The sequence below is a fragment of the Melospiza georgiana genome, chromosome 4 (genome assembly GCF_028018845.1).
Source record: "Melospiza georgiana isolate bMelGeo1 chromosome 4, bMelGeo1.pri, whole genome shotgun sequence".
NCBI lineage: Eukaryota > Metazoa > Chordata > Aves > Passeriformes > Passerellidae > Melospiza > Melospiza georgiana.
This window is the reverse complement of record NC_080433.1, coordinates 8,197,752-8,222,904: the sequence shown is the minus strand read 5'-3', so window position 1 is coordinate 8,222,904 and position 25,153 is coordinate 8,197,752. Positions and strand designations below refer to the sequence as shown.

The window sequence follows — 25,153 nt, the reverse complement described above, 5'->3', positions numbered from 1 at the left end:
GACTGACCTTCAAAGGACAGGGAATCTCATCACATGGAGCACTACAAGTCAGACTGGGGAAGGTATCACCTGGACAAAGTAGCCTTGGGGGCTGCCTGTCTTCCTGTCTTTTCATTCTTTGTGGTCATAAATCAAATTCAGACTTCTGCACTTGTCTCTGAATAATATATTAGGACTGGTTTTAAAACATATTAAGCGTTTCTGTTCATGAGGGGGTTGAAATTTGGCCAACGTAAATTATGAAATCTCCAAGAATATTATTTCCTCTTTCAACTTATTCCTTTATCTCTGAGCAGGTTTCATGGCACAGTTCTTTTCAGAGTTCTTCTCATGAGAAGAATGCATCCTTCCATTCAGTGCATCCTCTGGGTTCAGTGTACGTTGAAAAGTCCAATCTGTCCAAGCACACAATTTATTTCTCACCATGGTAAGGTATTTGTTTATTTAAATGCAATTTAAATTTCTGTCTCCTTTTTGGAGTCACCAGATTAGCTTTATCTGAAAAAATGGTGAGCTTGCAATGAAGTATTAGTAGCTATCCTGTAGTTAATATAATTTTGTCAATGCAGGAACTGACAGGAATGCTTCTCTTCCAATATCATTCTTATTTCCTCTTTTTTTAAGTTTATTTTTAAAAATCGCTAATTCAGAATCTCATGTCTGAATAATCCCTGGTGCACAGGATGTTAATTCAAAAATACAACAAATTGAACTTCTTTTGTCCATTTATTGGTTGGCTTGTTGCATAACAAGAAAACTGATAAGTTTAATTACTTTTATGAAAATGAAAGGGGACTCTTATAATTTTGCTGAAGTGTTAATAGTAGTGCCACTTTAAACTAAACTAAAGCATGCCACAGGCTAAGTGACATGCTTGGTAGGAAGCATATCAAGCATTAGAAGAAAATTCATATTTATTAGGGCAACATTAACATTTTATGGTACAGAGATTGATTACCCCACCCTCATTTGTTTGTTTCTCACCTGCCATGCAGTTTTCCTTTAGGCTTTTGCATAACTCCCTATTTCCCAACAGCAATAATAATTATTTGATTCAATGATAGATTATGTAGTGTGTATGTAATCAAGAGCTGGTAGCAATTAAATTCAAATTTAAAGACTTTTAAAAGAATGTTTACATGGTAGATTGACAATTACATGGATTAAATGTCATGTGTCTCATCCCTGAGGAGAGAGAGGGGGATTTTTGTTTGTGTTTTAATTCTGTAAGGAATTCACAATCATTCATATCATCCACATTTTATGGATGAGTTATCAATCAAGCTTCTCCTTTGTAAGTACCGCAAATTTCTTTTGCCCTCATTAACACTGCTGTCCAGGTGTAATTTGAGAAGTAATTTTGCCTAGGGTATACTCCCACAGAAATGTAACTTACTTGTGTAATTCAATTAATTGGCTTAAGGGTTACTTCTGACGTCACACCATTAGAAGTCGGAGGGAAATTCACCCCAGAGACTTCTCTGGGAACATCATCTGTCACCAAAATCTCCACTGCTCCTCCACCACAGGTCTAATTTACACAACAGGTCAAGGGAAAGGGAAATCCAAACCATCACATTGCATCCTAAAAATAAATTTGAAGGCCATTTTGAATTTGGGTCATGGGTAGCAGTTGGGCTTTTAACTGTCTCTGAACATTTTTAATGGCACAACTATTCTTAGTCGCTGCACGATTTAATTTAGTGCTTGGGGAACTTAAGGTTGAAAGATACAGATGCAGCCCTTGTCTTTTTGTTGTGTTTGAAGTCAATGATCTAGTTAAACTTTAGGTATATCCCCATCAAGTCAACTGGCATGACTTCATTGATTTTGACCAAAGACAAGACAGTTTCTATAGCTGAAGATGAAGCCAGGAATTAGGCCTTAGATAGAAAGAGATGGGTAAGATCCTTTCTCCTTTCCTTGCCTGAGATTTTTTTTTTAACAACATCCCAAAACCAAAGCAAAAGCATCTGCTCATTCCATCACTAAGAGAACAAGAGAGGTTAATTTTTATATTTGCATAATGGTTCTAACTTGTAGGGAGGTGTGGGACCGTGTTCACAGGGATCTTAGGATGAGGGAAGAGACGTAGATCTGACTCCATGTTTCAGAAAGCTTGATTTATTATTTTATGATATATATTACATTAAAACTATACTAAAAGAATAGAAGAAAAGGTTTCACCAGAAGGCTAGCTAAGCTAAGACTAGAATAGGAAAGAATGATAACAAAGGCAGCTGTCTTGGACTCTGTCTGAGCCAGCTGGTTGTGTTTGGCCATTAATTACAAACATCCAACATGGCCCAATCACAGATCCACCTGTTGCATTCCACAGCAGCAGATAATCAATGTTTACATTTTGCTCCTGAGGCCTCCAGCTTCTCAGGAGGAAAAATCCTAAGGAAAGGATTTTTCATAAAAAGATATCTGCGACAGAGGTGCACAAGGATTCCTTTTGACTAAGCTCAAGGTGAGTCATATCTGCAGGATAAGGTGAAAATCAACTGTCTGAACAAAAAATTCTGTTGTATTCTGACAGGCTTCTAGATGCAGCTCCAGAGAGCTGTGGGCCTTTGACAATTCCTGTGCATCGCAGATAGGCAGGTAGCTCAGATGCTCTGAGGTATCTGAAAGGTCACTCCATGCCTGCCTTTAGGTGACTGACACCCCAGGTGCCTACATTCAGAACACTTATCTAATCTCCCCTCCCAACCAAAGGAGGTCATGAAATCAAAATAGCTCCTGAAGTCAAGGAAGTGAGTCCTCCCATCATTAAGTTCTGCAAATAGTCAGAAAAACACCACTTAGGATCTCATCTCCTCCCTATAAACAGGCTGCACAATCAGGTGTAGCCATCCGTGCTGAAAGTACTGAAAGCTCCCACTCTTCCAGCCTGGGATGCTGCTGACTGCAAGTATAGCAAAAACAGCCTCTGGTAGCACAGTTCATCTCAGGAGTGAAGGATCTGATGCAGGGTCACTCTGGTGAGTGCTTAGAAAAATGACACTTCTGGCTTTGGAATAAAACTCAGGAAATAAGAGTTTAGGTGCTGGCTTTTTCAGACGCTTCCTATGAAACCTCTTGCACAGAATAGGGGATTATTCATACACAAAGCTCTAAAGTCAAAAGTGTCAAGAAGCAATTTTACAGATAAAGTTGTGTGCTGGTTCTTGAACACAGTAGTTTTTCTGTTGAGGCCATCCGGAACAGCTGCCATTAGCCATAAATGAAGCAGGGGAAAGGGAAAAGTGGAAATATGTTGCAATTTAAACTAATAGAGTTTGTAATCCCAGACTAAGTCAAATTGGTGTGGCCTCTCCATTCCAGCAGTAGGATCAGAAAAAGGTCTTAAGATAAGGTGAAGGAGTACAGTAGCCTCCTCCTTATCTTCTTTGTTGATTAGATATCATTATTAAGTTGCCTGATTTGATTTAAACACAATAGTTCCTGTCTGCAGGCAGAAATAGGAACCAAAAACCTTCTGAGGTCACTTTGGAGCTTATTGTCTGCAGGATGTTTTGTGGCTGTATTTCCACTTGCCTTTCATACTAAAAATATTTGGGTAATTGAGTCTCCTTGGAATGTCATCTTGCCCAATTAATTTTTGGGTAATTTAGTCTCCTTGGGCTGCCATCTTGTCCAACTTACCACCACACACATTTGTGACTAAAAGGATGGGTTGAAATTTTCTTGCATGTGAAAACTAAACACAGGCTGCTTCAGTGCAGCAGCACATAAAGACTGTTTACTTACAAAACACCTAAATGTTATATATCCTTTGAAAGTCTGCTTAGCCTCTGGGCCAGATCTAGGAAAATGTTTACCTGCTTGCATTCCCTCTGAGAGAAATAGAAATCAGGCATGCAAATGCTTTGATGTATCCATTGCTCTGTGTGATCCACTGGTTTATATAAAAGAGCCATTTTTTTGTAGTTCTTCCACCTCTTGTACTCCTTACAGGGAAGACTGAAAACCTGTTTTCAGCCAATCCAAGGGGATTTGAACAACAAGAATTCAATGCTTAAGTTTAAAGTGCCAGACCTTAAAGGCAAGCCTCAAAATTCTAGGTCAAATTGGATCATCTTGGGACAGAGAAGAAAGGAAAGAGCATACCATGGTCCAAGACATTGAATCAGGCACTGAAATAGAGTGGCATCAGAAAATTCAGCAGCTGCTGAGTTGCTAAGATTTCTGTGCAGTTCTCAGAGTAAGGAAGGCAATTCTGAAGAAATTGGAAATACTAGAGGGAATCCTAGAATGGTTTGGGCTGGAAGGAGCCTTAAAGATCCTCTGGTTCCAACCCCTGGCTGTAGGCAGGTGTTAGCATTCAAAAACACATAATCACGAGAACGATTATATGAAGGTCCTTTTATTGTAGAGCTCTGGGTGTCAGGGGTACCAACCCAAATCTGACTCCGACATGGGTTCAGGATGAACATGTTTTTATATTCTATCATTATATAACTTTCATGTTAATTATTAAACTTATATTTTTCTATATTATACATAGATTTCAGCCAAGCATGGCTGCTCGTGGGCCCCCTTAAACTTCTAACGTAGTTTCTCATGATTCTTCTTATGATTATACAATAATTATATTTATTACTAAAAAATCATCACATCTAGCAATGATATCATTTATCATACAGCTTACGCAGGTGCAATTTCCCATGATCTGGCAAAACACAAAGCCTAACATTTTCAGAGTCTATCTTTAACATTTTTCCAGGGCCCCACTATCACAGAGACAGGTTCCACAGGCCCAGGTTCCTCAGAGCCCCATCCAGACTGGCCTTGAACAGTTCCAGGCTTGGGGATTCCACAGCTTCCCTGGGCAAGCCTGAACCCAGCAGAAATGAGCCCATTTCTGGAGAGAGGGGCAGATCTGCCTTTGCAGGAAGCACTGATGCACATGAGTAACCCTGAAAGTGTGAGCAGCCCCACAGAGTGACCCATACACAGGAGAAGAGATGGATCCGCCTCTCCTAATCCTACAGGATGCACATTTTCACCTGAGCTGGTTGTCTGAGGCTGCCTTTGGAAGCAGTGGAGAGGAAAAGGCACCCTCAGAAGTCTCTTCACCTCATCCTTAGGTAGACACATAGAAAGGAAGATTCAGGTGAGTAGCTCACAAATATGCCCCCATTATAAATATTTGTCTTTAATCAGAGGAATCCTGCCTATTCTCACAGTGCCCTCAAGCAGAAGCTCAGACCCAGGACCCAAGAGAAATCAGATTTTGCCCCTGTCAGTGGTGTGGGAGCTGCCATCCCCCTGCCTGCAGGATTTGCAGGAGCAGAGTGAACACGCCACAAGCTCCCTGTAGCTTCCATTGGGTGTAAAAAGCCCTGGAGAAATGGATTTGTGAAAGGTCACAGGCAAAGCAGGTTTGGATGAGGCTTCACAGCTAAGGCAGGAAATGTTTAGCAAGCAGATAATTATTTCATTGGTGTTTCCCCAGGAGGTGGAGGCTGGCTTATTCCACTCTGTGCAGCAGCAGGTTGCAGACACATCCAAAATGAGGTGCAGTGAGATGAGATTTTATGAATACCAGAGGAATTTGCATTAGATAACATTTGTATATCTTCAAAGCCTTAGTATCTGCTTGCAAATCTCATCCCCAAATCCCCAAAACACACAAAGTTAATTTCATTTTAATAAGTCAAGGCCTTTAAAACTTAAATACGTAGAAGTCTCCTATACTAAAATAGCAGGCAGTGATGCAGTCACCAACCCTGGAGGTATTTAAAATATGTGCAGATGTGGCATTTGGGGACATGGCTTAGTGGAGGACTTGTCATTGCTGGGTTAATGATTGGACTCTGCGATCTTAGAGGGCTTTTCCAACCTAAATGATTCCACGGAACGGTAAATTTTATCACAACATCATACCATTTTACCATGTTTCCCATGGTAGCAACTTCCACATTAAAAACAGACAGTAAGTATGAAACTGGAAGGATTTGTGATGGGGAGCATGTGTAAATTAACATAAATAGGGTAAAATGGGGTCATGCTGGATCTTGCTTTTTTATGTTTGAAAAAACTGTAATTCTGGGGGCAGAGAAATAAGTGAAGAATGCTTATTAGATAAAAAGTCACTTATTTTTGAGACGAGTTCAGTTTTATTTTGCTGTGATTGCTGTATAAGGAGCATCTCAGAGATTTACAGTACTGGTGTCTGAGAGAAACTTATTAGGAAACAGTGTAAGTGAAAGGCTGCAAAGTTCATTTTCCATGCAGTCACCTGCACCCTATCCCACTCATCTTTTATCACAGATATGTATTTAACACAATTATTTGACAGAGTTTTAGCACTGGAAGAAATAACATAAAGAGAATTTATTCACAAAAATATGTTTTTGCTGAGAGAATGGCTGTTAGCAACATTAAAATTTGAACATGTATGTGTCAGTCAGAGCAAAACAGTATACAAAAATGTTTTCTGCTATTTCTCTAACACTAATTAACAAAAAAAAACCTCAAAAAATTCTATCTGTTGCTTTTATTTTCAATTTCACTGTTATTTCTCACACTTCCTATAGGAATATCTGCTGTCACATGGAAATAGATTTTAAATTTTACAAATCCTAACCAGACTTCTTTTTTTTTGCATCTCCTTTTTTCTTTAATTGATCTTATAAGTATACAATTCAAGTTCACAGTACAGACTTTTCAACTTCCAGCTGGAACAAAGAGATTAAATACACGGGAACAGCTAGGATGCCACTCTATAAATCAAGGTGATCCTGGCATGTCCATTCCTGCAGTCCTCTTCTGCCCCGAGGCAGAAAGCAGTAGGGATTTTCTTTATTCTTTCCTAATCCTCTCAGTTTCAGTGACTGACAGTGCTGGCAGGAAGGAAAGGAAGGATCCATGGCTGTGCTGTGGGAGCTGCAGGGCTGGGAGCCATGAGGGGAGGGTGGCATTGCCACAGGGAGCCCTCTGCAGACCCCTCTGACCCCTCCACCAGGTGCATTTGGGGCTCGCTCTCATTTAGGGCTCACACAGGCATCATCTGTGTGATTACACAATCACAATATCTGCGCAGGTGCTCATCTGGCCAAATGTCTGGGGTGCAACCAAGACTCGTTTCACAATCAGCAGAGGGAGACAGGCACTTTAAGGGTGTGAGTCATCCAACACCCTACATATAAAAAGAGTTGTAAAAAATAGGTAAGAGCAATTATACATCCTAAATTAAAATAAAGATTAAAAAAAAAAATTTTTGCTTCTCTCCATTGAGTATAGCCAATGATCTGCAAGTGGCCAATCCACTTTACCTACTTATGCCACAGATATTTTACACTCTTGAGGTCTTATTTTCTGTGCCACAACTCACAGTCGATGTGTCAAAAGATTTTCAGACCTTTTTGGTTCTGTTTCAGTTGCTTTGATCATAATCTACAGCAAGTCAAACCTTTCCTTTGCCTGTCTCATCTGCCTCATCAGTAGCAGGTGTTTATCTAGACTAGCAAATTCAGAAAGTTGAAGTTATTCTGACAGCCACCCTCTGAGCGTGAGGTTGTCTCAAGTACTCAGCAATATGTGTTTACATGCTGGGTACAGGTAGTTGGTGTTTGTAATAAATCTGTCAGGCCTTTTGCAAGCACCTGGTGCCAGTTTTCTTCTTTCTCTTGTTGAACTATGTCAGCAAGTCCCATTGAGCTGAAATCAGAGGGAAGTATCTTTTTTTTTTGCATATGTCCTCAAGCCTTTTTACTCTTTAGTATGCACAAGTTTCCTTTAGGTCTGCCTAGACTGAAGTAAAGAAAGTTAGTTGTAAGCTGAGAAACCACATAAGCCAACTTTATCTTTCTACTGTAGTGCAAAAAAAGACATATATTGATCATTTAGGTATAATAGGTTAGACATTTCACTTCATATTCTCCTGTTTTGCTTCCATAAAAGCAATTCAGAAAATATGAAACAGAGAGAGAATCAAAAAAGGGGGGTTTTACTGCTAGGGTAATATCTCTGACTCTTTTAATGTTTAGAAGTATGACCAGAGAGGTGAGGAAGTCAGAAATGAAATTGCCAGTCCAAGAAATGAGAGTTCTTTTGAGCAGTGTCAACTAAGTATTTCCCATTTACTTCTCCACAAGACTTTCCACAGCAAGCCCTGACAGCCATGTAGGAATTGATGAAGTAAAACCTCTGTGGCTGGACTGATGGAAGAGGCAGCTGCAAGGGTACTTTGATATTCCACTAAACTGAAGCTATGAGTTCTGGTATCTACCTCACACTTATTCAAGTCACTTCAGATGCCATCCAAATGGCCACAAATATCCCTGTCTCCACAAACAGCTGGGAAGTTCATCTTCAGTACAGCTCATTTACATCATTCCCTCTCCTGTAGTCAACTGCCTATCGGTCTTAGAGAGAGGATTGAGGCAATTGCTTTATGATATATAAAAGCTTCAGTGTCAAACATTAAACAGGAAAGAGTTTTGAGGTGAAATGTGGGGAAAAAAAGCACAACTATCAATGGCAATTTTTTTTTTACTTTACTACCTCAGAAGAAAGCTGGCAGAGTTGGAGGAGCAATAAATAGCCCAGGTATAGAAGCACTGAAGGATGTTAAGGCTATAACAGAAAACACAAATTATTTTTTTGCATCAGTGTTCACCACAGCCTTTCTTTAGAGGTGATCTGTCTCAAATCTAGCTGTCAAGAGCAAGAATATATAAAAAAAAGTGATAAAATGAGCAATAAAAAACTTTGAGTCCCAAGCGATAGAGTGATTCAGATATGAAACTGCTGATCTGTGATCTGTAGTCTCTTTCTTAATTCAGCCCTGTTACCAGAGTAGAATAAGTCAGCTGTTGTTTAATAGTATTTTGGAGGTGATCTGGAGAAAAAGAGATGAATAAGCCTGTCTGTCATACCAGAAAATTGCTAAGAAAACTGGTGAGGAATGGCCTTTAGTAATGTGAGGAAAAATCTGTTGGGAATAGGTTCTCCATATGGGAAAAGCTGTGCTGCATGTGGCTGCAGGAGCACTTTGACCCTATAAGACACAGGTGACTTTTATTTGGATCTTTGCAACATTTCTGACAAATATCCTCATTAAAGAGTCTAAAGGAAACTTAGCAAAGACAAGAGCAGGTAGAAGGTGCCTGAAAATGAGGAAGAAAAGGGAAGGGATTCATATTCTATTTCCATTATAAAGGAAAACCTCCCTCCCCAGTGAGTTCCCCAGTCATCTTTTCTGGGACTAATATTGATTAACATAGTCTGGAAAGATCTGGAAAATGGTTGACTAATGAGACACGAGACTTACTTATATAGAGAGATATTCAGAATAGTAAAAACCCAAACTAGAAGCCACAAGGCACAAAAAGATTTCACAATATTGACTGACTGGACAATAGAATGGCAGATGAAAATCACTGTCAGTGAATGTGAAAAACAGCAGATTAGACAAAAAAAAACCTGCATGTGATACAATGGCCTCTAAATTAACTACTACTCCTTATGACAGTTTCTCTGAAAATGCCAGCTCAGCTTTCCTGTGTCAAAATGACAAAGAAAATGTTAGAACTTTTTAGGAAGGAAGAGGGGAAAAAAATAGAAAACCAATATCATCATTATGAGACTGTAATAATAGGTATTTCTCCCACACCTGGAGGTCTCCAAATGGTGGTGTGCTGATCTCACAAAAAGGGAATGTAAAGTTCAAAAAGAATAGAGAAGGGCAGAAATGTGGAAAGAAGAAAATCATGAGAAGGGAAAACTGAATAGCCTGAGATTTTTCATCTTTTATACAGGGGAAGGGTATGAAAAATGTCTAAAGCCATGAATGGATTGAAGAGAATGAAGAAGGAAAATGTATTTCCAGAACACAGTAGATCAAGGTTCTTGCTGAGGCAGGATTAAAATTAAAAAAAAAAATGGAAGTGCTTTTCACACACTGACTATTTTGGTGAGGGAAATCCCCACAGCAGGGTTTTGTAAAGGCAAACAGAATAATGGGATCAAAAGAAGATTAAAGTCCCTAAAGCACAGGTTGCTGGAAGCCATAAGTGGTATATCAAGAGAAAAATTATCTATTTTGTCCAGTCCCCAAGTTTTTCTAAGTACATGCTACTGACCAGGATTAGACAGAAAATACTCTCCTTGATGGACATTTGGTATGTTCACAAAACACTCTTCTTAACAAAAGCTACTTCTGTTCCATGACCAGGATCTGATATCTGTCACCACATGAGGTGCTCATTCTACACCTTAACATAGCTACCAGGCCAAAATCCATCTAGAATCTCTCCTTTGGGGATCTTTTCTCTTTTCTTTTCTTTTCTTTTCTTTTCTTTTCTTTTCTTTTCTTTTCTTTTCTTTTCTTTTCTTTTCTTTTCTTTTCTTTTCTTTTCTTTTCTTTTCTTTTCTTTTCTTTTCTTTTCTTTTCTTTTTATTTTTTCCTTTCTTTTCTACTCAGCTTACAACAGCTTACACCCTTACTAAAATTTTGTTGTTGAGATGGACTTTCTCATGTTGATTCTCTGCCTCTCTGCATAATTTCACACAAAAAGATTTAGTCACTTGTGGGAATGAGTCTAAGAAAACCATAATGTTCTCCTAGTCAAACTCTAGGACCAGATAAAAACCAACAGCTGGGAGCACATACTTAATAAAAGGTGAGCACCAGCCATTGCTTCAAGGTGTCATGTAAGCTATTCTGAAAGTGTAGAGCTCCTAAGTGTGAAAAATGAGGTTCTAAGAAGTCACTAACACTTTTGGGTTTTAATGCATATGTCTTACCTGGGAAACAGAAGTATCAGCCCTACCTCAGGAGTGGAGTAAAAACTAAATGAAACAAAAAAGTTTCAAAACACTTGAATGTTTTTCTGAAAAGAAATGGAGCACTCTCTCTTGTAGTGCAGAAGATGAGTGCACAGTATACAAAGGGCAAGGCAGAGTCACTGTGCAGTGCAGGGAAATCAAATTATTGACAAAACCCTATTTCTTTAGGGTGCTGAATGTGTCAGGAGTTTCTGAAAGAGAAAAAAAGACAGTGTTAAACCAATTGAAGAGTGTATCCACATGCACGAGGGAGCTGAATTAAGATTCCACTATCAATGTTTGTTCTCATTGCTTTGCAACTTTAAGTTATTTTCTTAACCACATTTAATGGTGTGCAATTTAAATAGAACAAGCTGAAGAAAAACATACAGATCTCACAATCTGCCTGTATTTCTTGTCTTTTCTTAAATTAGAGGGGACAACAGCATTCTGAAGAGGAAAGGAAAAAAAAAAAAAAAAGACGAGGCATTCAATAAAAGGCTTTTAAACAGCTCAAGTGTTATTTTTGTTACCATCTGCTCAATTATATTTTATGCTACTAGCAGATTTCCAAGGCCAGGTATGTCTTTCCTGTTGGAAAATGGTTTGTCTTTGTTAAGGGAAAGTCAAGATCCTTAGCTTGTGACTGATTTGGATTTCTTGGTTTTTTTGTTCCAGTCTCATTTCCAGGAACTTCATTCCTTTTATTTCAGCTTTCTAATTCTGGACTCACTGTTCCTTCCAGGGGTGCTAGCAAAATTAAATGGTTGGGAAAAAGAATAAAAAAACAACACAATAAAAACCAAAATGCCACTAACAAAAATCTAAGCCAAGATAAACTCTAAAATATCTTTCAGCTGAAAAATACAATAAACTTCCTGTTTATAAATTTATCCATTCATTTTTAACTAGTAGCAAAGCAGAATCTCAGCAGGAAACTTTGAAAGTAGTATATCCAGATGGATTCTCAGTGTGAAAGAATTCAGAAATAAACTCACTGACATAATAAAAACAGGGTTTCCAGGCTTGCAAAGCAGTAGTGCAGGGACTGTGAGTAAATTTATTTCACAGGAAGCCTGGATCTTGTGCTAATGGGAAAATGTAGATCTCTTACGTTGCTCTGTGTGTGGTAGGTCATAGATATGATGGGATTACAGAGGAAATGGATCTGTGTGCCACAGTCCCTGACAGCACTGTGCTACATTTCCTGGCCCGTGCCCTAATTCAGAGTCACAAGTAATCCCTCCTATGAGCCACTCAATGCCTTAAGTGGTTCACAGCTCCACGGTGTCACATCACCCCCCAGGGGCAAGGCAAACCTGTCAATAATTCCTAAGCACCTTAAACAAAATATGGAAATGCAGTAATTCCTACAGAGAAGAGCTATGGGTGAAGGGAAAGCGTTTCACAGAGAAGAAATGTTAGGGGATTTTCAGGCGGGAGGAAAAGTAGTTTGAAGAAGCCAGACTGCTAGCAGCTCAGACACTAATAAAGAGAATAATAATGCTCAGAAGCATAGAGGTGACTTAAAAGCAAAATATGTAGGAAATTCTGGTATCTGGTACACAGTTATTCACATGGTAAAAGAGATAACAGTATTTTGTAGAATGGGATCATCTGTTCATGTTACTTTAAATATGGCAGAGAATGTGCCATACCCTGTTCCCTGCACCTCCTTGGAAAGTCTAGAGCACCCTCTCAGAAGACAGATAACACCTCCTGTATCAGAGACCTGGAAGGATGGAGTGAGGAGATGCAGAAGGGTGGTGGACCTTGGACCCACAGCCATGAGCTGTCAGGGATTTTAAGTGTCCTATACGTGTCAGGCAGATCCTGTGTTATGTTCATCCCTGCACCTGCACAAACTGCAGCAGGATTTTGGCTAGGGAAGGGCTGGAGGGTGCAAGTGGAGTGTGTACACTTGTACATCTTGCAGGGACCTGGAGGGACTCTTTCTGCTCATGTATTTTTATGAAGGAGCCCCATTTGGACAACATCTGGATGTCACGTGTGTCTCCAGCAGAATGTTGGGAAACCTGATTTCTGAGAAGGAAGCAGAGGTGGAAGGAGGGCAGCTGGTTCCCACAGTGAAGCCAGACCTTTTCGCCTCTTGTAGCTGATGAAGATGAACAACAGCTGCTGGGTTTTTTCCATGGAAAGAGTTTTCTTTGTGGAGAAGGGGCAATGAGACCTTGGGATTAACTGGAGACATGGGTAATAGGCATGAGCAGGCAGCCAGTTATCTGAAGTGTAAAAGAGAAGGTGAAAAAGGCAGAAGGCAACTCAAGGGAATGGAAAAATTTGCTGGAGGAAAGGTGAGGAGAAGAGACAGGTAAAGACATTGATGGTCATGGGAGATGGAGGCAGAAGGGAGGATGCTGCTACATGTGCACAGACTGTGAAATGAAGTCTTTCTTCCTTGTGCCAGACCATACCACATGAAGCACAGGTTTTTTTATTGTGTTGAGCCTTTTAACCAAAGTTGCCACTGTCCTTGGGCATGAGCAAGGCTCAGAATGGCCCAAAAAAGCCTGAGAATGCAATGGCACATTCTTCCTGTTGGTACTAGGCCAGCATCCCTTCAGCCAGCTAAGAAAGACATCACAGGACATCTGACAGGGAATAACAATGTCACTGGAGGCCCAAGGGATGCCACATGAACCAGCCATGAGAGGAACAGCACATGAGGACTTTCTGCACCATGTGTATTGACCTAAAATCTCTTCAAAGCCACTTAACAATGAGAAAGGAAGACATTCCATTTTGATGATGATCTTCATGATGAAGACCATCAGTGTTGTTTGTTAAGAGAAAAGGAAGAGTCTATTTTTGTTGTATTTTCTACACCCTGCCCAGCTGAGGAAGTAGAGGGGCTTTGTCGGGTGCTGGTGTCCAGCCAGCAACCACAACAGTGCATAATTTTCCACAGCAGTCCATGAGGTCCTGGAGCATGACAAAGCAACACCCCTTGCACTCTTCGCTGCTGTGGATCTTCCCTGGGGATCCCATACTCCTCTGAAAGCCAGGTGCCATTGGATTGTTCCTTTGGAGTGTTCCATGTCCCTCACAACTGGCAGGTAGGGATGAGTCAGACAGTGTGGGGGTTTGGAGATCCCTGCATCAACCACTATGAACACTTTGCCTTTCTGTCTCAGGAGGCAGAGACTGACATGGCTGTAGGGTTGTGGAGACACATCTAGACTCCTGTGACTTCTACCATCTAAACACAGTTTTGTACCCTGAGACTGGCAGACTCCCAGGAGAATGTGGTATCATCTCTGGGTGCTCCTGACGTGTGCCCCAAACCACAGAGGTGAGGACTGGCCCTGGGCTGATGACCAGCGCTGTCAGCTCAGGCAGAGCCACAGAACGGGATCCTGCCCACTCACACATCACTTCCACACAGGAAGGGCATGCAGAGCTGTTGGAAATCAGGTGGCAGGGAGCAATTTGCTAGAAAAAGCCTCATTGATCTATGGCCCCATTCCTGCCCATTTCTGTGAGGTCCCCGGAAAAGGAGGAAAGACCAAAAACCTCATTAATTATTCAGGTAGGCCAGGCTCAATCCATAGGTCACTCACTGGCTGCACAAGCACATTTGCAATTTTCCTAAAGCTTTGCTTTAGTCTTTAATCAGCAAATAACTTGAGTGTGTCCCAAAACAGTTGCTTATAGCAAGTTAGGGAACCCTACAAAGTGTTTTGCTGGAACAGAATCTTCCTATCAAATGTAAAATTGGAAAGTTCCCATGTGTATAGTCTTGAAGCTCATGCTAAAATTCTGTGCAGGAAAAGACATGCATCTGTTTATTTGTGGTGATAAGCCTGTTAATCACATTCACAAATTTTATAAAAACAAATTCTTCAGCTCATCAAAGCTTTCTATGAACTCAATTTGGTGCTGTGTGAGATCTGAATTTGAAATAAATAGATCATTTAGCTAGATATAACTACTATTTCACTAATATATAATTCACAAAGGCAAAATATTCCTGTTTCAGAAAATGTAATGCTTCTTTACCACCTTTGTTTCACAGTCAGGAAGGAAATAAACACATTTCATATTAAAACCCCTTCTTTGGATCCAGGCCATAGACATTGAGGGCTGTTGGTTGTTTTCTCCAAGCAGAAGTCACACAGCCTCATTTCTGTGTCTAACCGTGGGTGTATCTACAATTAAGTGTAGCACGAGGTGCTCAGTTTAGCCTGAAATGGATGATTTGCCAGTAGCACCCAAACACAGCTCATCCTCATCCCAGAGCTTCCCTGAGATCATTGTATTGCCTTGCACTGTCCCGCTGTGTGTACCTGTGAGCCTGAACCTCTGACAGGCTGAAAACACACACTCAGTACAAGGCTGCATCTTCAGAGCACCCTACATGGATGCACCACCAGCTATCCCAAAAGAGAATTGAGGCACAGTTGTGTTCCCTACAAAAATACACGTGGTTTTCCAGGGTCATTGTCCTGGTTTGAAAAGGAAGTGAGTTTTTTGGGAGGTCTGAAATTCTGCTTTAGAAAGACAGGGGTAGGTTGTCTTATGGTTAAAATAAGACCCTGTTGTGCCAGGAAAACTGGCTGAGGAAGAACCCTGGAAGAAAGTGGGAATTAAACCCTTCTGCCTTTTCCTACATCTTGTTTGCCTGTTCAGGTTTATTTTCCTGTTTCTCAGCAGTCATGAATCAGGTGTAAATGCAAGTAGTAGCAATGTTAGGGACTGATATCAGACACTGCACAGCAGCAAGGCATGGAGAGGGAGTAAACCATGGGTACCACTGATGTTTTTTGAGGCACAGAATAAATGACTGGGTCACCTCCCCTGCTGTAAATGACCTGCTGCAAATCAGACAACACATGTCAGCCAAATTCCACTTGGTGCCTGTGGTGGCCAATTTCCTACACGGTGGGTTTAACATCCTACCCAATGAAAAAGTTACTTTCATACTCACTTTGAGGCATGATTGCTATGTACAAAGCAATAGAGAATCATATCATTCTTTTCTCTTGTCTTTCCTGACAATCAGCCTGCAGGACTGTGAAAAAATTGTATTCTGAACCTATTTGTCAAATTGTGATATGATTCAAAAGACATGAGACTGATTTCCTATTCATTCCAGTTCACCCTTATGTTACAGCAATGTCTCATGTACATTTTTATCTAATCTAAAGTAGGGTAAACCTGAGAGAAACTGCTGTCTTTCATTCTGCTCCCTACTTAACTTTAGTCCTTAATGAAACAGTTTTAACAAGCACATCTCTGCAAATGTCCTTGGCTTCCAAGAAAGAAAAAACTCATAGGATTAGCCAAGTGGCTCAAATTTAATGGTAGATCACAAAAGTAAACTGATGTTAAATAACTAGACATAAAATATTACGAAGCAGAAGCAGATTATTTTATTCTGCTTCCTTTTACTTTGGTTTAACTCCTTATTGGAACTGTGGCTGCTGAAACAATAGTGGCCCCATGTGAGCTGCTGGATTGCAGCTCCTGACTGCAGTGTGTCTTTCCTTGCTTTAACTGAGCACTGGTGGGGATCTGCCTGGGGTTAAGTCCAAAGGTGGAGGGGAACATTCAGGGAGAAGTGGACAATGGACTTCTCCCTGCTAAAGACTGAGAAATTCTCAGTGTCCCAACTGGAGCTGTATGGAAAGGGAGGTATTGGGATTATACAGACATCCCCTCCATGCTACACCCAACCAGCAGGAAGCAGCTGCTCACTGTCCCCCATAGCAGAGAATAAGCAATGAAGCCACGCATAACACCAGCAATGCCCCATGCAGCATGGCTTAAACTCACCCCCTCTGAAGTCAATGCATCCATCCTCTCTGACTCTTACAGCTCACTCCCCTCACCGGGTTTAATTCTTTCTTTAGGACCACAACCTTCTGTTAAAACTCCAGCTGATGTAAACCTACAGTTTTTCAAATACATACAAGCCAAAAAGTACCTTTCTTTTTCCCTTTGCATCCAGCTTTGCTGCACTCTGAAATTGTCTTTTCTCAGTAACTATATTTCTGCTCTCTTCCCAGTAGAATATAGAGAGATGATATAAAGGCTATGGATAATACATATACATGTATCTGTATATACAAATGCATATGCATATATACATATATTTGTGTGCATATATTGGTATATTCTCTTTCTATCTATCTATCTTTCTATCTATCTATCTATCTATCTATCTATCTATCTATCTATCTATCCATTTATCTATGTATCCATCCACAAACATACATACATACATGCATACACAAGTACATTCTTTTTCTAGGAGATGCAGAGCAGAAGCAAATTGATCAAGCCAGCTGGAAGCGGGAAGGCAGGAGGACGGTGCTACAACGCCCTGAACCGCCTGGGCTCTCCCGGCTGCTCTGCGCTCACCCTGCCCGCTCCCGGCTTTTTGAGGATGCGACAAGTCGCAGTGCCGGGGCGCAGCATCCTCGGAGGAGCGCCGGTGCTCCCCCCGCCCCGGCCCCGTCCAATCAGGGCGCTGGGGGAGGGATGCTCGGGGCAGGGATGCAGGGTTGCCAGGCGACAGCAGCGTCCCCGTGTCCCGTCCCCCCCAGCCCCGTCCTCCCCCCGGGGCCGGGCTGCGCTCTGCCCGCGCTGCCGGCGCAGTTAAACAGCCGCGGGGAGCCCCGCAGCATGGGGCTCGCTCCTTCCCCGGGCTCCCGCCCCAGCCCCGCTCCCGGCCGTGCCAGGAGCCGTAGCCAGCTCCGGAGCGGGAATTCGGAAGGCAGTGAATGAATAAATGGTAGGGATAGGGCTCAGCCGGCCCCTCCGCGCAGCGCCGAGCGCCGGGGGAGGCGGGCTGCGAACGCCAGCCAGCTCCCACTCCCTGTCTTTGCAACTCTAGGTCGCCTCCTAATTTAAAGCTTTGCACCAATCCCCTTTGCCCGGAAAGGAGAGGAAATCTAGAAAGATGCCAGGCTGCGAAAAGGGACCCCAATTGACAGCGCCGGTCCCGGGCGCTGCCGGGCTGAGCGGAGCCAAAGTTGGTCGGAGGAGCGGGGAGCGGGTGCTCCAGAGGAGCGGGGAAAGGAAGGGGATCATCGCTTGGTGATCGCGACCTCTCCGTCCCGTTGTCCCCCTCTTCTCCTTCCCTCACAGCTTACCTCTGACCACTTAGGAGGCCTTGATGAGTTTCCATCGGGATCCGATCCAAGGCGGGGGGGAGAAAGGGTGATTGTTCCCAGAGGAAGCGGCTCGCACAAGTTTGGGGGGTGACACTCCCCGGTGGATGTTTAACGAGCACATCGGGAAGCCCGCGATGCCCGGGGGCAGCCGGAGACCCTCACCAGGACCTGTCCTCATTGCACGGTAAGAAGCTGGGCGCTGCTATCCCGCGTCCTGGTCCCTGCATCCCACATCCTCCCTCTGCATCCTGCGTCTCGGATTCGCCCATCCCGGTCCTCACATCCCCGTATCCCGCATCTCAATGCTCGCATCCCACTCCCTGCATCCCACACCCTGCAGCCTGGATCCCTGCATCCCGGGTCCCTGCAGCCCCCATTCTGCCCTCTGGACCGGACGCAGCCGCTGCCCCGGGGGCTGCGGGTTGTGCAGCAGAGAAAAAGTTTGGAGCGGCAAAATGCAGGGAGGTTTCCTGACGCGATTCAGGAGGCAGGAGAAACGGGGAAGGGGGGAGCAGGAGGAGAACAAGGGCTTTTACACTTGCAGAGCAAGGGTAGGGTTCAGGGGCACCCCTGTGGTTGACAGCTGGGGGAGCTGGGGCAGTGTGCAGAAAGGAGCTGTGTGCAGATGTTGCCCAGAGGTTCCTGCTCCCACAGGCTTTGGGGGTGAAGGGATGAGATCTAAGCTTGCCATCCTATGCCCTTCCTAATGCTGGGGTGGAAAGTGCCAAGCCAGCAGCTGGGAAAGCTGTGCTGAGTGCCCAGCTCATCTCCCTGGATCTGCTGCTGGGAGAGAGGTGGGGAACCTTAAAGAAATTGGAAGTGCTTTGCTCCTCTGGGAGTATCTCCTCTGCAGGGACCTGGCTCGCTCCAGGATCCTAAAATTGGATTATTTCAAAAATGAAGGAGAGATTAGCAGGGATGATATAGCCATTGTAACTCTGCCTCAGATATGCAATCTGTGTGTCCGTGGGAGTGCACAGGAGCTGTGCAGGGGTGTGTGTGCTTCTGGAGCTGTCTGTGCCTCTGGATGTGCCATGTCCCTGTGTTTCTGGGTGTGCAGGTGTGTGTATCTGTGCCTATGTGTTTGCTTGGATTCATGTGAATGTTTTACATGTCCAGATTCATAGGAATGTGTTTTTTATCCTCAGACAGGGTTTATCTAACCCTCTGTAGACCTAGAGGTGTGTGGGTACGTACCTTCCATCCGTGTCTGTGCCAGCCACGCGTGTGGGTGTGAGAAAGTGAATCTCTGTGCCAGGGTATAGGCAGGATTGTGGAGGGAGAGTTGGATTTTGGGGGCTTTATCACCCCATCTTATCACAGAAGTTCAGTGGATCATTTTATGTACACATCTGTGTATTTCAGCAATCTTGATAAAACTCAAGCAATTGATAAAAACCTAGGCAGGCATCTCACTAATACTGCATTGAACTGAACTAAGGATTTGCTGGTAGTTTGGGAGTTCTTTGGCTTCTCAGTTCATGCCACCTGCTGAAGATGATTTTAGCTCTTTTTGTTGTTGGTGGTGGTTTTTTAATTAGGTAAATCATCTTTAAGAACATTAAATTGGAAGACTGTGAAACAGAACAGCCTGGGACACAGACTGGTACCTATTTAGCTTGCATAAGTATATGTCTCATGTTGATTAAATATTCATGAAAACAATTTGAAAATCACACAACCCACCTGATCAAATACATATTTTAGAAAAATTATGTTTTTCATTTTGTTGAAATGCACCTAAATCATGATTAATTCTTCTGCTGTTGATAAATGTATTCTAAGAAAATGTAACTATTCCAGTTGTATTGGAAATATTGCACATTAAGCTAATTTTATTCATAGTTAAGGTAATAGAAAAATTATACTTCTGTAATGTTCATTCTTTGAGTGAAATCAGTAACAATTCATGCAAATCCTTCTTAATGAACTGATTATTTGAAGAGCAATGCAAGCTAATCTTCCCCTACTATAATATTTCATACTTTAATTTCAGTGAGTTTTTTCTTGTTTGTTTGTTTGTGGTTTGTTTTAGGAATACTGCTCTCCACTACTCTCAATACCTCTAGAGCCCTCCTTTATATATAAAACATAAAACACACTCCAAAGCAGAAAAAAATATTGGTTGCTTTACTGCTCTATAACTTGAAGACAAGTAAAATGGCATTGGTATCAAGTACATTAAAACTAGACTTTCATCCTGGAGCCAAGATGCTTTTCTAATCACTGTTGATGCTTGCCTGGGTTACTTGTGTTGATGACCTACTTATAAGCTTCTACAAATAAAGGAATAAAGTTTTTTTAGGCAAATGTTGACACCTTGTCTAGGAGTAAGATTCTAATTTTATCATTGAAAGACTGGATCTAAAGCAAGATGCAGGGATAAAGTATCTTTCTGGATTCACATAATGTTTTTACAGTTAAATAAATGTGACAAAGCAAAGCACTAAATCAGCCTGGAAAGCCAAAATAAAATAAATACATTACAAACAATGCTATCATTCAGTTCAGTGGTCTGTGTTACATAAGTGGAGCTGAATTTGGAAACGAAGGCAGCGTAGAGGCATGTAGTGACATTAAAGAAAGAACAATTTGGATGTTCTTTGTGAACACAACTTGCCCATGGCAGTGTCCTACAGAACATAAGTTGTCCTGTGGCTCACAGAGTTCTGTATGGAATACTACAAGACATGAAAGACCTGGTTCTAATGTTGCTTCTGCAACGTTATGGGGTCAAATTGCAATTTTATCTTTAAAGTCATGGGCTAAATTCTCTGTTTGCCTGCAAGAATTCAGGTGGGTACATGAGTTGTGCACCCACCAAAAGTCTGGTTTAGCAGTGTAATTTGAGAAGCCAGCCTCAAGATTTCACAGGGTGTGAGATCCTGTCTTTGAGGCTGTTAAATTTGCCAACAACATCCTACTGAAGGGGCTTCATTCTCTGATCAGTTTTTGAAAGACATGTCCAAAGTCCTATAAAGTTTTATCAGGATTGCTGCACCTTGTTTGCTCCAACTTGTTGTACTATAGCTATTGATCAGTTAGTATGAATGTTTGTCTTTGGTAAAGTCACTCTCAGGATGTCACAGAACACCACCAAGGTGTTTGACACTGTCCAGGATCAGACAGCATTACTGTCTATGTGGGAACGTGTGTAACTATGGCAAGCTGCATCAGCTGTTGTGAAGCTGGTGTAATATCCACTCTTGGGGCATTTCACTGCTTATTGGTATAAAACTGAGAGCTGGTTTAAAGCTTAATCAAGAACTTAGTCCAGGTCAGAGAGTTAAAGATAAAATTGTCGTCTTGCTCTCTCCTAGTATGGAGAATAAGTCTATTCTTTAATCCCTGAGTGGGTTGCATTTGCAGTGCAGGGGTATCCATAGCCAACAAAACGGGGTGACCAGAGGGAGAATCAGCCACCCTGCCCCTGCAGAGCCACACCCTGGTGGACCTGGGGTCCAAAGGGGGCAGGAAAGGAGGGCAGTATCCTTCAGTGGTACCATCCTCCTAGGTCTCTGCCTATAAGCGCTCCTTGCTATGAGTTCTAGCTAATAATCCAGCCCTAAACTGGCAGAAAAAAAAAAAAATTAAAACACATTTTATTTTATGAAAATGAAGATTGACTGAAAATCCCGAGTTTATTTTAGCAGTAAGAGTAAAATGACCAAAAAAAAAAAAAAAATTCCTCCAAGGCACAATGCTGCCTGGGAATAGCCTCAATGCAATTGTCAGGTGTTTCCACTGGGACAAAGCCACAGTTCATTGTTAGAGTGCTTCAACCATTGCAGATTAGTGCAATTTCTTCAGGTCTCTTTCTTCAGGTAAGCCCAGAATGCCATATGTGATCTCAATGGATTTGTTCGTTTATCTATTGTCTTAAGAGGTTTTCAGACATTAATTTCAGGGATGTGCAGATTTTCAAAAATAGTGCAAGAAATATACTATCTTGTCTCCAGCTGGCTTTTGAGAGTAATGCAGTAAATTTTCATGGGGAGTCAATCACTGTGAACCTATCAAAGCCAAAAAGAAGTTACAAGAGCTACAGCAAATTACACCAAAAAAAAAGGCTGTAGAAATATATTGCTTTTATCTGATATTGGTCCTCTAAAATATAAAATGATACAGTTGGAGCAATTATTATGCTCATTTTCATAGCTATGCTGAGATTTTGGGAGTATTTGCATAGCCAGCAATGATACTGCTGGAGTAGGAACATATGAGCTCCTCATGTAAATCAACAGGCTTTCCCAAAAATGTAAGAGTCTGGTTAGCAGCTTTTCCAAACTGTCTGAGACCCACATGGAAAAGCATATCCTTAACCCCAGTCATTGAAGCACCTTTGCTTCAAAACACTTTAAAGTCTGGCAAGAGGCTTGAACTTGATAGCACTGATGACCCTGACCTTCCAAGTCACTTTCCCAGTGTATCCAAAGGGATACAGCATGATCACCAAGTACAAAAACAAGATCAAATATGCATCAAGCAAGGTGTGGAGAGAGGGAATCACTGATAAACTTTTCATGGCTGAAATGGGAACTTGGGCTTTTGGTGGATGCTGTCAGATCTTGAAATTCTCCGTTAGAAAAGTGAATAGAGGAGGGAAAAAAGTTGTGAAAACATAAAAAAAAAAAAAAATTGAGGAAAATATCTCTGTACAAGAAAAAATGGTAAAAATAAAGAGAAGCAAATTGCTTGATAGAAAAGGAAAAAAATTATCAGTAGAGATACTCCAATGACTATTCAAGCTGGAAGAGAAGTAAATTAAATGATAAGCCAGTTGAGGGAAGAAGAGATTTTAAGGCAGATGAAGGTGGTGAAGTCAATGGAGACATTGTCAGAATCCAGAGGAAAATCAAGCAAGTCTGCACAAGAGAGAATTGAGTAAAAAGCTAAGTGGGAGACCACAAAGCCAGCAAATTCATAGGAGAGATCTGTAGTAGGAGAAATCATGGGATAATTGGTTTTTCATGTGAAGAAGGATGAACATGTTAGTTTAGAGCACCCTTTAAGGAACAGGGTACCTGAAAGAAGCATTGCTCAATAGGTGAGGTAGAGTATGCCAGTGAGAAGAAACAAAAATGCTCTTGAGAAAATGAGAAATGCTTGAGGAGAGAACAAAGGGATGAATAAAATAGGGAAGCCAAATGAAAGGACTGGGGACTGGCAGGACATCAGAGGAAAAGCACTGACAAAGGCTGGAAGAAGGGATTGACAAAAAAAAAAAAAAGGAAAGAAAAGAGTATCAAAGGATGTGGGAGGTACAGAAAAGTCATCTCCCACTGGGTCAGAGGAGGAGCTGGGGCCTGGGCTTGCCAGGAGGAAAGAGCTGAAGGGAACCTGAAAACTGAGAAAAACCTTTCTAGAAAAACCTTTGTCTAGAACATGACATGCTGGTGGAAGACAGAGAGGGGAGAAAATGTGCAGAATGTAGAGACCGACAGCACCCTCAGCTGAGGGTAAAACTTACACATTATCTTCCACTCCCACGAAAAGCTCCACTACTGAGCCCACACACAAACCAGGGACAATTTTTTTGTTACCTGAATGCTGCACCTGGAGAAGGGACACAAAACTGCACAAGATGGGGCTCTGCAGAGCCTCAGCCCCTGTGGGTTGTGGTACTGGTCCTCCAAATCTCACAGAGACCCTGCCCTGTGCTCTGGGAAGGAGGATGCTGCAGGCAGCTCACCTGAATCCCTGCAGCACTGGGATTCTTCTCTGGGATGAGCCCTGCAGAGAATCTGGATGAGATGAGAGAGCAACAAGGGGCTGCCTGGTTATATTGAGAGATTCTAAACTGCTTCCAGCAAAATTAATGTGTCAGATGCCAAATCTAACACTGAAGGAACATTAATGGCTTGCAACAGGCTTTGAACACTGTGTAGTCAAACCGATGGTGAGGTGTAGGATGGCGTGCAAGTTGAAAAGAGTTTGAAGATCTTAAAAAATATTGTTTCACACCTAAATTCCTAAAATTTATCCCCAAATATATTCCTAATTTTTTTCAGCCCCAAAAAAGTTCCCAAATATTGTGGTGTGACTCCCTGCCCCACAAACATGGAATGGCAGGGCTTCAGAAATTGTCTCTGTTTTAGGAATGCGGGTTAAACACACTCCTCCTCCCTGGTGAGCAAAGAAGCCCTGTGGGAAGTTAATCTGGGGTTCTCTGAAAACCTCCTAAGCCTTTTTGACCTTTTTGACCTTGAGCTGTTAAAAGTACAGCTCACCTGCACATCAGGATGGTTATTTTCCATAACAGTTGTGATTAAGTCTCCCTAGATCCCAAACTGTCCCCAGCTTGTGTGTGCCAGGCCTCCACGATGGGTCACCTGCAGCTGTGCTTGAGGGAACATTTCTACATGTGTGTTCTGTAAGAGATTTTTGGCTGAGGTATTTTTGGATCCAGTACTTACTGCCTTGCAAATTCTGTATTGCTTTATAATCATTATGCATTATATTGTTATTACTAATTAAATTCACATTGATTGCATCATCTAGTGAAGAGATTGCCAGGAAAGCATGAGAAGACATGTTCTGCTAGTGTTTAAAAATATTACATTTGTAATGCTTAGCAGAAATTGGCTGCCCTACTGTTAGACTCATTTAGCAAGAAATGTGATAAAAGTCAAGAAGCAAATTTTGGGGAGGTTTCCAGAACTCATAGAATGATTAATTTTCCCTTGTATTTATCTGTATTTTCATGACAAGAGAAAGCAGAGAAATAGTCAAAAAGATGGAGGGGAAAAAAAGAAAAAACTATTGTGCAGTAACACATGTAGGGTTCAGTGTGAGGTATTAAAAAGTATGTATGGATCAGCTCACGTGGCTAAGAAATGCCAAAAATTAAATTTCTCTGCAAGACCATTTAAAAATTGCTATTTTTATGCAAAAAATATAATTGGTCTTGTCATAAAAAATCAAAAAGTTTTCAAAAACTCTCTTAAAATTTTTGGTGAGATTATGTGTGTATTTGATTGTTCAGTGTCACTAGTCAAGAATATGACTATGGACATCTTTGCTTTTCATCACAGATTTTTAATGGCATTTTTACAAAACATTAGTCAGTCAGAAAGACATCTTCACTGTGTATCAACTGAAACTGCATTTGATTCCTTTGTAAAACTTCCAGATGTTTCTATAATACCACAAAAGAAATATCTTGATTTTACCTTGTTATGGAAGTATTCTGCCAGTATTTAACTCTGCCTTGCATAAATCAGGAGAGAAAA

The 25,153-nt window shown here is 41.7% G+C and overlaps 1 protein-coding gene across 3 annotated transcripts in view; it reads left to right on the top strand.

The window, feature by feature from the left end:
* Positions 1 to 17,398: 17,398 nt before the first annotated feature.
* GRM3 (glutamate metabotropic receptor 3) overlaps positions 17,399 to 25,153 on the top strand; it is a 105,393-nt gene continuing 97,638 nt past the window's right edge. For all 3 annotated transcript variants that reach the window (XM_058023460.1, XM_058023456.1, XM_058023457.1), the window contains exon 1: positions 17,399 to 18,105. The gene's annotated coding sequence lies outside the window, so the exon portion shown is untranslated. The remainder of the gene's footprint in view (positions 18,106 to 25,153) is intronic.